Source organism: Hypomesus nipponensis, chromosome 15 (genome assembly GCF_054491055.1).
Source record: "Hypomesus nipponensis isolate SF chromosome 15, ASM5449105v1, whole genome shotgun sequence".
Taxonomy (NCBI): domain Eukaryota; kingdom Metazoa; phylum Chordata; class Actinopteri; order Osmeriformes; family Osmeridae; genus Hypomesus; species Hypomesus nipponensis.
This window is the reverse complement of record NC_140375.1, coordinates 11,918,375-11,933,921: the sequence shown is the minus strand read 5'-3', so window position 1 is coordinate 11,933,921 and position 15,547 is coordinate 11,918,375. Positions and strand designations below refer to the sequence as shown.

The window sequence follows — 15,547 nt, the reverse complement described above, 5'->3', positions numbered from 1 at the left end:
CTCTGGTGAGAAATGCTGACACCCCTCTTCTGTAAAGTCCTGCTGGGAACACTCAGTTAATGATCGGTCCACCAGAGGGAAGGAGGGGTTATTGTGTGTATTTTTGTGTCCTGTATGCTTGTGTGTGCCAGCATACATACAGTAACTTTCATTAAAAGTTGTAGGTTAGTTACAAGAAACCAAGCTGGTAAAGCTACAAAAAAATTGGTATAAGAATGAGTTCCTCAATTTTTCCTTGACCAACAAAAATGTGGGTATTTGGAGTGGTTGCAAAGGATTTATTGCTTACTGTTTAAGGATTCTCTCCCTCTCTCTTTTTCTTTGCTCTCTCTCACTCTCTCTCACTCTCTCTCTCTCTCTCACTCACCCTCTTGCTCTTCTTTGAGTCTCAAAGGTTTCTTTACCTTAATTTGAAACATTAAAATGTACATGATCAAATTTAGGTTTTCAAGCAGACACTTTCCACAGATTTTCGCAGTATTTGTCACACAGGAGCAAAACCACCCCTACTATCCATAAGACATGTCAACCAATGGGGAGTGATGATGGCAACCTCCAAGGTGCCTTTTACAGTAAGGTTTGATATTACTGCTAACAGCCTCCTACCCCTACCCTGGAAGACTTCTATTGATTAGGTTGCTGTGCTGCATTTGCAAAGCCATTTCTGAAATGCTGATCCATTCAAAACACGAACACTGATCCTCCTAACCCAGACTGTCTGGGTTACCATGATACTGGCAGGAGGGGGTGAGGACGGAGGTGAGAGAAGGGGGGGAGGTGGTTAGCATACAACTTCTAATCTCACCTCTGACTCATTTGGTAAAGCTGTTATTTTGATGGGCTTCGACATGCACAATTCAAGAATTTTCGTCATGATTTGAGGCAGTGATTGGTCTAATTGGATTATTGTCAAAAGAGGTTAGAAAATCATAAGCTTGAGATAGAAATAGACATGGGTGTCAGAAATTGGCCAAATAATGTGTCTGACAAGTGCGATAGAAAATGAATTGGGCATTGGCTTGCAATTATGTTTAGGACAAAATTGAGCAGGGTCAGAATCCACTCTTAAGTTATTTGCTTTAGAATCATGTCCACTGATTCATAACTATCAATTTAACAAAATGTTACATCTATCAGGAATAAAAGCATTTGTCATCACATCAAAGGGTCACATGACACAATGGCCTGTTAGGTCTGGCTAGTTTCATCTTGTACAACAAATGCCCGCGATAGACTAAAAGCTTCCTGTTCAAATAGATTTCTAAGGGACAGTGCTCATCAATGAAGTGCCATCCGGCCCCTGAGCTGCATGGAAATGATCCCTAAGAAACACCAGACAATGGGACTCTTGAATGTTAAGCTTCACTTTTAACCCCAGAGTAAACCATCTGGCCTGACTCATGATTCACATCCATGTAACTGGTTTAACCTATTCAGGTTTTAAACTGTTAAAACAGAATCTAATGGGATTTTGGATTTGTGTAATTGTGTGATGCAATATAGAAACCATTAAAACAAGGTGCTATTATTTAAAGAATAAATGATAGGCTTTACTCTTTTTTGATTCTCCTTCTGAACATTAGAACATACCATGAACCCAACATTCAGGCTGGGAGCCTTGGTCAAGGTTTTGTTTGTAGAATCTTTGAAAATGAAAGTTGGATTTGTGTTGATGGTCTTTTGTTCAGACTAGTATTTGATATTCCATCAAGAAGGTTTTGTTCCAGGAATCATGACTGAAACCCTGGGGCCTAGAAGATGGAGGAACCGCGTGGCCACATGCCAGCGAACAGACACAAGCATTTGCTTGCCACCTAGTAAACACTGTTTACATGACAGATTCATGTTTGTTTTTGTTTTTTTGATCTCCTTTTCTTAATCTGAGAGCTTTCTTGTGTAGAGAACAAGTAAGTTTACCACTTACAGAAGTCTTATAGAACAGCAGAAGAAAAGAGCAACCATACTGTTTTTAACAAAGAGGGGTATCTGTTGGTGAATACAAGTTAGATACAAAAAAATAATACAATAGTTTCCCAAAAAAGAAATGCATTTTCAACTTATTATATATTATAACTTTGTTTGTGTGTGTGACCCAGATCTAGTGCGATATTTACTTATTACATGTCCAGTTGTGATATCCTTTTTTCACATAGAGCAACAGAATTGAAGATGCGGACAACAAGTCACATGTAACCTTTCCCAAGATTAGGAGATGGGATACCAAACAGAAGGGATATTGAAAGCATTTCCTTATTACTTATTTTTCTGCTTTTTCTCTGTCAAGGTTCTTCTACGTCCAGTAATTCAATCATAGCTGCCAGGTCTGTCGCAGTGTATGGAATCAGTGATGGAAGTTCAGCAGAATGCATCTGTTTAAAATGATTGTGGAAAATCTTCACTGTATGAATAAGCTGCCTTTCATTGTTCACATGGCATTTAGACGACAGTCCATCTTCTGGTTAATTGCACTAGGCTGCACAGGAGTACATTGTATTAGATCTTTTCTGTCATTCGTTTTTTCAGGGAAGACTGAATCAGCCTCTCTTCTCCTTATCGTCTGTTTTGACACCCGACAAAACTCATCGCCTCTGAGGGAATTGGAATCAAGGGTCTTGTTTTGTTCTGGCAGTTCTTTCAAGAGTGCCCATCAATCAGGTGATCTATTGTGTTAGTGTAGGACCTTTCTGTATTGAATTGCATGACTTGCTTCATAAAGCAGATGACTTGAGGGCATTGAAAGTTTGTTATGGTCAGTATAATCTACAGGAGCGTCAATCAAAGCTGAGAACATACAGTATAGTTGAACTTTACATTTCATTGTTATTGTAGCTGAAATTATAGTGTCTAGACAAGCTGTTCTGATTGGGACTTTCTGGCCTTTCACATAGTTGGTTTTATATTGACATGCTTTCATATGGTTATCTTCCATGGCAAGGATCCCTTTAATTGACCCAGACAGAATAGAGGAGAACTTCTGTTGAAATCCCTCCCTTTGTACCTCAGATGATTTTGTCATTTTCCAGTCAGTGAAAATGGAGCCATGGGCGTGATCAAGCACTCAAATGAGAACATGATTAGGGAAGCCCATCTCTCTTTTAATGAGGCTATTACTGCCAATACCCTTTATTGCCCATTTTTTCCATTTAAAGAAAAAAGCAGTACAGATACTCTTGTTAATTAGAATTGGCCAATCAGTCTGCCATCAAACTCTGGAATACATTTAAGTCGTTACATGAAAGATGACAACACGGGTACAGTGTTGCATTCCAATGAGAGAGCTATGGAGCTCATATTTATGCTGGTTGGATGGGGTTTGGATGGGTTATGGTGGCATGGTATTACATTGGAACAGATTGAAACAGAAGACGATTCAGCCGTTTTCACTTGATGTTGCAACTGATCGATGAGAGCCCTGTGGCTTGACTTGTTGAGCACATTCACACTAGTTTTGAAAGCTTTAGAGAATTCAAAGAAGTACCACTTAATTTGCTGGTGCGGTCAGTAACTGGAGGTGTTCTACAGGCTTGAACAGTGAGTAAACAAGGTGCGGGTCCTAGTTAGAGAGGTTCGTCTTTAATTATTTACATTTTCATTTATTTTTCATGTATGCAAGTGGAATACACAACGGCTGATTTTTCAAATAAATGACTGCTTAAAGATGAATGGGTAACGTTATGCAAAGGTTGTGTTTTACCGAATGGATTTAAGTTCTCTGTTTCTTTGTGAAGTTAAACAGAGTCAATTATCTAAAGCTTGTATCTTGGACCAGTCTTCCTTCTCTCATCTTGTAGATTTTGAATTGTGTTTTTTGTTTTCCCTCTGATACCATGGTCTCAAAAATCTAATCAGAACATAGGGGCACATCATCATTTTTAGTATTGATCGCAGAGAATGAGGTTGATATGGACAGAGCAGCAATTCAATCTCTTCAATCTCTTTAGTAACTGAATAGTCTAGATGTCCTGGGTGGTAATGACACATGATAAGCACTTGCTAAAGCACTGTTTGGCTTTTTCTTCCATTTTCCTTTGGTGAAGGTGTTTGAATTCTGCTCTCAACAAAAATACAATCTTTCTTACACATATCTGCTCCTCAGGACTCTCTCTTCTCTCAACATTTCTTTTCACTGAAAATCTATTCCAACTCTACCTTTAGAGTGGGAGGGAGAGTTTCACCTCAGAGCTTCACCCAGCACAAGTCATCTACTGCCTGATAATGAGTCTATGGCCTTAGCCTCCCATCTGGGCTTCGCTCACTATCCTGTCAGCCAGGACTGCCATGGCTACACAAGCTCCTGCAGAAGAGCTTTATCAGCTCTTCAGGCTTGGACTGAATAATGACATGGTAACTAGCTGTTTTGCAAATTAATCATGACATGATGGAACACGTAGAATCAAGCACCGGACACATTTATAACAATCAACAAGGCTTGATTTTGATCTTCCAACTGACTCAATGCCTCAGTGGTTAGCTTCAGAGCGATCTGTGGCATAGCTGCATAGGCGGCAAGAGAACGTGGCAATAGAAAGAAGTAGAAAATGAATGTCAAGGAATCAGCCTAGATTCTCCTCTAAAAGAGTTGTTCACAGTTCATAACATGCTGTCAGACTGTGTTGTGAGTCTTCTATCTGTGTGATGAATACGAAAACGGTCGATCTGTGGATGGAAACCATGCAGAGGAGTTTTTAATGGCTGTGACTTTTCCCTCCTTGTTTTTGTTCTTCCTTATCAAAGGTTCAAAAAAGGTTGATTAAACACAAGTGTGGCTACAGTGACTAGACAAGATGTGTTGGCATGGCCTGTCTGACAGGGCTGCTGTAGTGGAGAGGCTTGTCGGTGCCTGCCCTTGCAAATCAGGTTTCTCCTGCTCCTCTAAAATCCCCACATGCCCTGGCTCCCTGGCAAAGCCATCATGATTAAATGTGAGACATGAGCCATCCTGCCAAGAGAAAGATGGGGGAGGAGGGTTGGGGGTTGGGTTAGGGGGACCTTAGTTTGGAATTTCTTTGCTGTTTGTCATACACAAGGAAAAATGAAAGCAGATGGCGAGAGGGAGAGAAGAAAAAAAGAAGGGGAAAAAGCATTCATCAAGAACAAGGGGTACTCTCCCTGCCCTACATGCAAACTACCAATCACTGCCCATGTTGTTAGATTAAATGTAAGAATGTACCGTAGCACAAACCATATAAGTGCATAGCTTTGGCACGGAGGGCGACCAAAGAAAGAGAGTGGAAGCAGAGGAAGAAAGGAGAGAGAGAGAGAGAGCGCAAGTGGGCACGTCTGATTGAAGTGTGTGATCCAGGTCTAATCTGGGCTGCTTTGGATGAGTAGTGTTGTCGTGGCTTCTTATAGAAGAGAGAGTGATGGTGGTGGCAGAGACCTCATCTCCTGTACCTAATTCAATTGAAGAATAAATGAGTTCTGTTGGTAATTTTGGAGATAACCTGTGCAGTGGCCAAGCTTAAAAGAAGATAAGAAACACAGAAATGAAGACAAGAAAATGAGAAAATGTTTCATCCTGCCTCCGTTGAATTAAACTTTTCCGAGTTCTCTGGAAACTTTAATTAAAACATGAGTACACTGACATGCTCGCACACACACACACACACACACGCACGCACACACACACTCACATAGCAGATAATCCAAGCAGAGCAATCAGTTTGATAAAGTGTAGTCTGTCAAAGGGTGAGTCTGTTATGTTTGAAACCTAACAAAACATTACATTGTTGGGTGGATTAATTATCATTTGTCCTTCAGTGGCTGGTGTCCAGACTTTGTCTAATACAGTCTGAAGTAGTTGTGACACATCCAGTGGCTCAGTCCATATGGAGACTCACAAACAAAGCAGGGTCATTCAGAGCTTCAGCTTTGAGTCCAGTTTTTCATTATGGCTACAGTAAGCTGTCTCCTGCCTTGTGTGCTTTATTAATGGATGTGTTTTGTGTAAATAGCTTCAGACTGCTAATAGGTTTCTCAAGTCCTCTTTTGAGCTGTCATTCAGAAGGATCATATCTCAAGTCAAAAACACAATACCTGTTATGTTTTAATTGAGTCACAGAATGCATTGCCTCTAATAATTTGCATTTAAATTTAGCTAATTTGTTTTTCCAGTGCTAAAATAAGATATATGGTCCGATAGTTTTCATTGGAAATCATCACTCACTGCTATTCCAAGCCACAGTGGTAGACTGAACTCAACTGTGTCCCTTTCATCAAGGCATGGAGAGACTGTTTGCATTGGAGTGCCTGTGTGCCTGTGTGTGTGTGTGTGTGTTTGTGTGTGTGTGTGTGTGTGTGCGTGTGTGTGTGCGTGTGTGTGTGTGTGTGCGTGCGTGCACGTGTGTGTGTGCATGTGTGTGTGCCTGTGTGTCTGCGCACATGTGGATTCCTGGGTCTTTCAGAATACTGAATTTTGTTTTTACTGGGCAGATGTCACACTGCAATATCTTAACTTCTCCTGCCATAAGTATTTATATTTATTTATTCAGGGTAAATTGAACTCATCCCTGAAGCAACAAACCTGACCTAAAAAGACACCAATGCAAATATGGTGCTGATTATTTCATAGGTAGCACTGTGAGAACACTGAGTTTGTGTCCGTTAGCATATCCCAGTTTTTCCTCAACTGCTCTCTCCAGTTACCAGTAAATGACTTAAAATCAGCCCCAGTGCATTGCAGTAGTATGTATTTGGATCATCTTCCTCATTTTCCTCCTCTCACACATAACTTCCAGTGACCACAGCACTGAGGCTTGAGATTCCATGGCGGTGGTGGTAGAAGTAAGCAGCTCCAGTGGTGAGATGAAAATGTCTTTGAAACTCTAGTGTCTCCCTAAGCTTTGTGTGGCTGCTTGAAGCAGGGTTGAGCTGGGCTCGAGCGAGAGAGGTGATGGTATGCGTGCAGAATTGCAATAGTCACCCTTATTACTTGGTCTGAGGCAGATCTGAGCTCAGGAAGCTTCCCTGGTTGACAGCAGAGATTTTCCTGTCTGTGCTGAAGAGGACCTGACTCACCCCTCAACTTTAAACTGAGAGCAGACTGGATCAGGATGGATGGGTACAAAATGATGTACAAGTCTTTTGCTTTGTATTTCAGCACATTTTGTGGAAAAGAACAGTGAACGAACATTCTCCATCATTTATTCCATGCATAACAAGCATACTTCAATGAATCATGAAATGATGGTTCCTGGTAATGGGTTCCTAACACAAGGCAGTGCAATGTTTTGTGCTGTGAGGTTAAAGTACATGTGTGTGCCATTTAGACTATGTCCAGTTTTTGGCCAACCCTTCCACCAAACAAAGGCAGTTGACTCAAACCTTTTTCTGAAGTTGAACAAGGTTGATGTGGTTCAAGTTGACTGCAAATCAGTATGATAGGCTTTGTGTTTCATCACAGGTAACAATCATGCAGATTGTTTGGTGATTGGCTTTTTTCACCCTAATCAGTGCTGCACTCCAAATTACATCACATATTCCCATTTTTGACGTTATCATCTTGTTTTCTGGCAGGCCAAATTATGAAGAAAAAAAAAGATCCCACTTAGATTTGCATTGTATTCACATTGTTATCTAATTATGTCCAACCATAGATTTTGGGCTTAGGTTAAGGCAGAGTTAACTTAATTGGACAGACAATAGCTTTACCTTCACACCAAAGGTATGTTACTGCATACTGTATGCTAGGCTGAGATTCACCTTATTCCATTTGTGATTTCTAGAGGGTTGACCTCTTTCTGTGAACACTTCAAATGCACAATGTTCTTCTATTTGTTTTTCTTCTAATGTGGAATGGAAGCAAACGGGTCGCGGGAGACAATAATGGCTCCTTACACTGACTCACCATGTTGTTTCAGAAGTTTTCTGTCTGGAATATCCAGTGTTGTAAACAAGCAGGCAGTGAAGTCCTTGTAACTGCCTTTCCATAAACCACAATCAACCACATTTTACTGCCAGTCTCTAGGGGATGGACATTCCTCAGGAACTGTGGGTGAGGTAGACACACCCGGCCAACTGTGTTCGATTATTTATGAGAATCAATCCAATGATAGTTTTCTTGTGCTCACTCTGTTGTTTGTATTGATGATTCTTGAACCAATCTCTATAAAGATAATTGCATGTTATCATTCCACATTAACCACGTTGATTGAACTTCATTGTTCACAACAATTTATTTTCATAAACAACTATGTGACTTTGAATTGTTTCCCCTTTACATTAGAATGATCTGATCACGCATCAAAAATATGCTTTTTTTTAAAATACTTTTCTCTGTTACTGTAGAATGCATTCATAGAAGACGTCACAAACCAGCTAATGATATGTAGGGTTCAAAAAGGAAAACAGATCAGTCATGCTCATCTGTACACTGGCAGGTACATTAAAAGGGATGAGCAAACAACCTAACATACAGTCACGCATGATAACAGATTTCCTGAAATGGATAATCGTCTGTTGAAATGATTAAATCAGTCACTGACAGTAAAATGTCTTCTATAATTGAATATCAAAAGGTGAACTATATTTCCCCTAGAAACACAGATGGTTAAAACTACTGAATGAACAAAGACATTCATGGAGACGGACAGAGACATATCAGAGTGATGTCATTCTAAACCTAATACCCTGTTATGTTATTTTTCTGCATTGAATGTTGTCTGATGCTTGAGATGATGCACTTGTTCAGCCATGGTGGAGGAAAGAGAATTGAGGGCCATTGGTATGGGCTCAGCAAACACATCGGCCCAAATGTTGTGAAATTGAAAAGCTGTTCTCCAGCATATTTAAGCTGACTGGGCCCCTGCTCCTCTAGCTTTTGACCAGGGAAGGAAATTACACCAGTGACCTCTTGAAGCTCGCCAGGAAGATACTGTGGGCACCAAGAAGTAATTTTGCTTACAGAGAAAGGAAGCGGGAAGAGAGAGAGAGAGAGCGGACAAGGTGGAGGGGAAGGTACAGATCTGTCTAAATACTGTGACTCCTGAGCTCGGAGCCATGAGCCTCCATCACATTAACATTCAACACAGGGAGGAGCCCAGCTGGGCCTTGAAAGGGCCGGGGAGCAACACTTTATGTTAACTCAGTCTGGGCTCCACGTCTGTCTTTCCTTGCTGCATATAGGGATTCTATTCTTCACCGTCACTGCTTGGTGTAAGATTGGTGACGCACACTGTACATTATTTTAATTACAGTACGGGGTTCCCTGTGCAAGTGTAGTTGGCAGCCACATCCTTTTCAAAACTGTCTGCTGTCTTACTGCCAGTCACCATCAGGCCAGTATAGTGAAGGACTGTGTAGAGCCATCATACAGTATCTGAATGTCATACAGTCCACAGTGCTCTGTGATGAAGTTCACCAACGAAATGCAGGCGGCATAGACTATAATCAAGGTGTGGGCTGGAGTGGTGTTGGGGGCCTGTGGGCAATAGAGAGGATCGAGAAAGGTACACACACAGCTCGAAATAAGCTATTACATTTTGACAGCCGCCACCAGGTTGCTAAAGTTAATAAATGAGCACATTTCACATCCAGCAGCAATGTTGCAGTTTATTCCCCCATTAGGAAGCACCGGTCCACGGTTCCAATCACTCTTTAATTAGAACTGTTGTTATTGGGCTGTCACAGGAGGTAATGCCTCATGACAGCCTGAGCCAGACAGCCTGCAATCTCATATTTGCTGACACGGACTTTGGTGACTGTAGTTACTTCTTGTTGCGTGCTGGACTGGGCAGTGCACAAGATGCTCCTAGCTCATCTAAACAGGCTACATGGTTGCATGCATAACCTCAGTCTCTTCTTGCCCAATTAATTTTTTTGTTTGTTGAGAATCGTGAAAACTGTGAAAAGCGGTGTGTTTGTATGTGTGGTGGTTAAAAGAACATTTATTTAATTTATTCAACATTACTTTCTGTAAGGTATCCTAGGGCTCAAAGGAAATTAATACTTAATAACGTTGTATGCAGTGTGCTGCAGCTGTTAGGCAAACTACACCTTCATGTGGATGTACTCCCTTATGCCACTGTACAGTAGACGTTTCTTCTATAATAGACCTAAGAATATAAAATGTGTTTTTCATCATTAATCCCCATTTGTCTGGGAAATAGAGGTAGCAGTTGGATGGTTCTCATTTTGTTTTATGTTTTTTCGAGACACCAAGCAACACTGGCCGCAGGTGTTTTTTATGGCGTCCTGGCAGTTTCCAGAGAATTAGGCCCATAATGGGTTTGGTTTTATCTTAATAAACACATTCCAGGTGTTAGCAATTTGTTGGTAATGAAGTGCTGCCCTCTGTGGAGTGGTGTAAAACAACGATCAGACACAATCCCAGTGTCCCTCCCCTGGGGTTCCCTGTCTCAGGTCTGACTCTGCGTCTGAAGGGCAGTAGAGGAGCGGGCCGTCAGCACGTGCATGCGGGTGGAATAGGAATCATCCTCTCCCCTGAGTAAACTACTACAGGGAAGAGGATGACATCAGGATCCCTCCTCCCCAGAGGAGACAGCCCTGGAAACACAAGACTTTAATGAGATTCTCAACTGTAGGAGGGGGTTGGGGAGAAGGAGAGAAAACACCAATTGCCGCTCCGAGTTGGCAGCATAAAACACAGATTTATGAACTTCATTAAACCGCATTTCTGTTTCTTTATTGGGGCCTGCGGTATTTACCCCATACGGAAAAAAAGGGGGATATAAAAATCTCTGAATAAATTGCAAACAGATTCTAGTTTGCATGTGTTGAGTGTAAAGCAAGCTGGATTTTTTTCAGTCCCAGTCCACTGGTTTTGATTCCTGGAGATTGCAGTAGCCTAACTGTCACTCTGGTCTCTGGAACAGGTGGCAGTCTTGAACTGGCATTGGTTTTCTTGGGCTGGCAAGGGTTAGTAGCCAGACTCACAATCTGTCCACTTGAAAACTCCCCAGGATTTCTGGAATGTATTATGGCCCCTGCGGAGAAGACACCATTTAAAATTTCTGATGGGAGAAGAGGAAGCCAGCAGCCATGTTCACGCCTGGTATGTGATCAGAAGTATGACTGGAACATTGTCACAAAACACAAAACTCAAACTTTTGTGGAGTATGAAGATACTTTTTAGCAATGTGGGTGCAAATAATTCTAGTGTGTCAGCCCCTTTGTGGCTTTAGAAATGACTCCTATCTATATTGTCAGCATTTTCTGCACTCATGCTGTGGGAAGTACTGTGATTATCTTGTGATCATCTTGTGATTGTTTGACACACTTGCCAACGTCTGAGGAACCATGCTTTTCCTCTGCAGGAAGATGGTAGACAGTCAATTGGTTGCACTGGTGAAGAGAATATTCCAGATTACAGTTCAACTCGGCAGCATGGCCACAGCTTGCAACAGATTTTCTGGCTTTGGATGGTACAGAGCCTCTTCCAGCTGGGGATCACTCACCCTTTGGCCCTGCTTCTGAACCTTTACTGCTTTGCTATGTGTGACTAACATGGTCCATGGGAACCTGGTAACACTATAGCCCGCAACTTTGGGCTTGGTTGTGTCAAGACTCAAGATAGCGCCTTTTTTTGTTTGTTCTGCTATGCGTATTCTCTGTTGATTATGCCTGTCGAGAGTAGAGGCATTACTCGGATAAGTGTTTCACCAGTGCCAGCTTTTATGTACTTGATCACAAGACAAAAAGGCCCTGTGCAGTAGTTGTGTTCAAATTAATTTCTTCGAGGAGCTTTTACACACAGTGGTCTGGTCTCCAAACTCTATTAATAAGACGTTCCATTGCCTTAGTTCCTGTAGTCGTGGCTCCCCTGTTGGGAGGACGCGAAAGCTTTCCGTAGGGTTTGCCTGAGGAATGAATGAGTAATGACCACATGCAACACACGGCTCCCACTGTGTCCCTCCTCCCCTAGGGACCCTCTGGCTGGTCTGTCTGAACTCCACTGTGAGCACAACGACCTGCTGGGCACACTGTGCACTGAAGCACTGTTGCTTCCATGATGGATCGCTGGGGAACTCTGATTCTCCTTGGGTGCCAGCCTGATGGAAACCTAAACCCTCAAAGCTTATCAAAGACAACGTGGTCATGGGATTCCAGAGTGGTTTGTTAAATGGTTGGGGAGATGAACCATGGATCAGACGTGACTAATAGAAAGTGCTCATTGGATGCAGCCAGGAGAGCACAAGGGAGTGGACTTGACAAGGAATGAAGGTGTGCGCCACCTACCAGGGGGTCGTACAGCTAATAGTTAGGTCAAGGGGTCCCACTAAACGACTGACAGCACAAGGCGAGAGCCACTGTTTGGTTGGATGCTTTACTCTTATTGAAAATCAATAACAATCTTTCTGTGGCAGCAACAAGATGTAGTTGGACAACAACCCTTACTCAATGGCGACTGCACAACGCTTTGTGTCTTCAACAGCTTTTTTGCTGTTAAAAGTGATCAAGTTAAGTGCATTGGGTGGGTGTCATTTTTCCAAGGTTTTATTTTATTTGTATTTATTTTTTGCTGTGGACTCAAGACAGTCAAGATCAAATGCACCATTACAAAGACAGTGGCTACAATAGCAGTTTGTTAAATGACTTAGGAAATATATGGTAATACCCATATGTGTATAAACATTTTTTGTTGCATGTGTTGATGGTGATAACGCTGATCATTAGTATAATAGTAATGATGGTTTGTGCTACTGATGGGGATGATGTCTCCAGAAAGACATGAGTTATCTTCATGGAACTATCAAGTAGGCTTGATTTGCAATCCAGTGTGACTTTTTTTTCATTCTCACAGTCTCCTGCGCTTACATCTTTGCAGGTTTACAATCCATTACAATCCTATTTAGTGCTGTTGTGCAGAAATGCTGCAGACGGAGGGTTCTTACCATGCAATACTGTTTAGTCTGTAATTTGATCTGAGCAAGAGGCCATTACTTTTACTGAGGTGATTGAACAGGCTCAAAAGCACGCTATCACAACATAAATGTGATCTATGGCAGCTGGTCAACCCCCAATGCTGTAGTAGGGCAATTATGAAAAGTTTCAGGAAGCTTTTTTGTCACTGATGACTAAGTCATTAAGCAGTCTAAGACCTCTGGCAGTAGTCCTTGCATACATACACACCAATCTCCTGGCCACCTCACACACTGAGGGTGTTCAAGCGATTCAAGCTTCCGGCTTCAAGCTTCCGGCTATGATTACAGAAACTGCCTTCAATACTCTCTGTACTATCTCATGACTCCAACATCAAACCTCACCTTCACATGGACAGCATTAGAAATCCTGCACACTTACAGGTGTCTTCTTGAGCCCTTCTAAATTGAGAATGTGTTTCTGAAAGGTTGTGTACAGAAAGAACCGACTGAACAATAGTGTTGCTTAACATAATTCTTTGACCTCTGAAGTCTTAATGGCACATTTTGGAATTCTAAACAACTACCAGGATCACACATCCAACATTTAATAGAATCCTCTGGCACTAGACAGACAGAGTTATAGCTGGGTGCTTGAACTAATTGAATTTTTTGCTGTCTAGCTTGGCCATGTATTTGGAGCATGGTATTGATTTATTTACCCCAATTCCTGAGAGAAATGATTAATTAGAAGGTTCCAACTATTGCAAAGAGCCACTTTTCGTTTGTTTTTGGATGTAATGGTCTAAGTTCAACACAATCCACACAGCAGACCTTACATACAGTTTTAAGACAAACAGGACCATGTCTTTTTGGAGAAAAAAATTAATGACTCGTCTTTGCAATGGACCAGTGACAATCCAGTTTGTATTACATTGAATCTATATAAGATAGATTTAAGAATTTAGCTTTTCTCAACTGAACTATATGAGCCTACTATACATGTCTTGCCCCAGCTAGGCACCATAGGGACAGTGATGTTGTGTGACTTAGATGTCTAACTGATACCTCATCCCACCTCTATGTATTTGGAGGTGAAAATCACAATCCTCTTTTGTTAAGTGCCTGGGGTCCCACAACAGGGAAATTGCATTCTGATTATGCCCTTGTGTGTATTAGTGTTACACCATCTACTATTGTGTCTGGCACTTGTATTAGAGTCATGAGAAATCAGGCCTTCTGGCACATCCTGTCCAGTGTAATGAGACAACAGCAGGGGCATTCAGCTATCTGTTGCCATGCTACGGTCAAATCAAATTTATTCCTACTCCTCAAAGCCTTTCCTATTGGGAGTTATATTTTTAATTTTTTGTATGCGTATTCTATGAAAGATGGTTTCCCGACTTCACAAATGTTTTTATGTGTAGATTTGACATCACATGACTTCTAACTACCAAAGCAGGGAATTAGAGTGACAGCAGTCCCGGCATAGTGAGAGGCAATCTGATGGGAGTGACATGTAATCACTTACTTTGAGGCGCTGTGCGTTGGGTACAAAGCGGGTAACGTGCCTGCTATTGTGTGGCCTTGTGTGAAGTAGTCCTCTGTGGATCCATGATTGTGGGGAGAGAATCAGTGGAGCAGACAGGGGCTGGCGGGGAAAGGCCCCACGGGAGAGAGGCCTTGTCCTGTCAGTAGCAGGAGGGATGGGGAGATAATAATGGAGACATCATTGGGGCTGGAGATAGGCTGGGCTTTTCATTGCAGAGAAGGTGAGAACTGTTCTCTTTCTCTGCCCGCCAGAATCACATGTACTGTCTTTGATTGGAGTGTTGTAGTTTTTTGTGTGTTTTTTTTCCTGAATGGCAGCATCAGGTTATTTCAGAGCAAAGGGGCAGATATAATTGGGCCTAAGGTGTACAGGTGCACTCTTATTGTGTCAGACTGCCACACTAGGGTGTCTCTTTGTTAGTCTTTTTCTTCTTTCTTTCTGTTTTTAAGTGTGATGAAGTTGTCAAAGTGGCAACACACTTTGGCTACTTTGGAAATCAAATAAAAAATCAAATATAGTAGTTCACTTAAAGCATATAGCTGTTGTCATTGGTTCTTATTGCCTCAGGTTTGTATTATAATCATATCCGATAAGAAAAGTCCCTAAACTGTCACTAAAAGGATCAAAAAGATGAACTATATAAGTATGATTTCTACACTTTAATGGACCAATTATTCATAGACAGGCATTAAACATATTTTCCAAAAGACCAATTTCTTTGTGCTTCACATGTCTCTTTCAGATAACTTTGAGTCTTTGAGAAATGTTCCTTTTAGAACAGATAAAGTTATAAAAGGAAGTCAAAGTTCAGTTTGAATGGATCTGCTGGATCACAATAGCCCAATGAATCCACTTATAAATAAACATCAATCAATAAACCTAATGAGCTTTCAGACGGAAACCTAGTGATTCAAACACTTGGATTCTTCAGCAGTTAAAGAAATAATCTATTGATCGATATCTTGATTGGAAAATATCAGGGATGCCCTCTGCTCATTGATTATTCAGCTGTTCATAAGGCCTTGTGAAGATTTGAAAAGAAAAGAACGTTGTTGCCTTGTCCTTTTATTTGTATTTCATATGTTTTGACCTAATCTGTTGAGTAGAGCAAAGCAATGCTAGTTTTGTGAGTATTATTTTATGTTCTCAAAGATGTAAATTGCTCAATGTGATTGAT

The 15,547-nt window shown here is 41.4% G+C and overlaps 1 protein-coding gene across 1 annotated transcript in view; it reads left to right on the top strand.

The window, feature by feature from the left end:
* nectin1b (nectin cell adhesion molecule 1b) overlaps positions 1–15,547 on the top strand; it is a 103,299-nt gene that overhangs the window by 67,842 nt on the left and 19,910 nt on the right. The window lies entirely within an intron of this gene.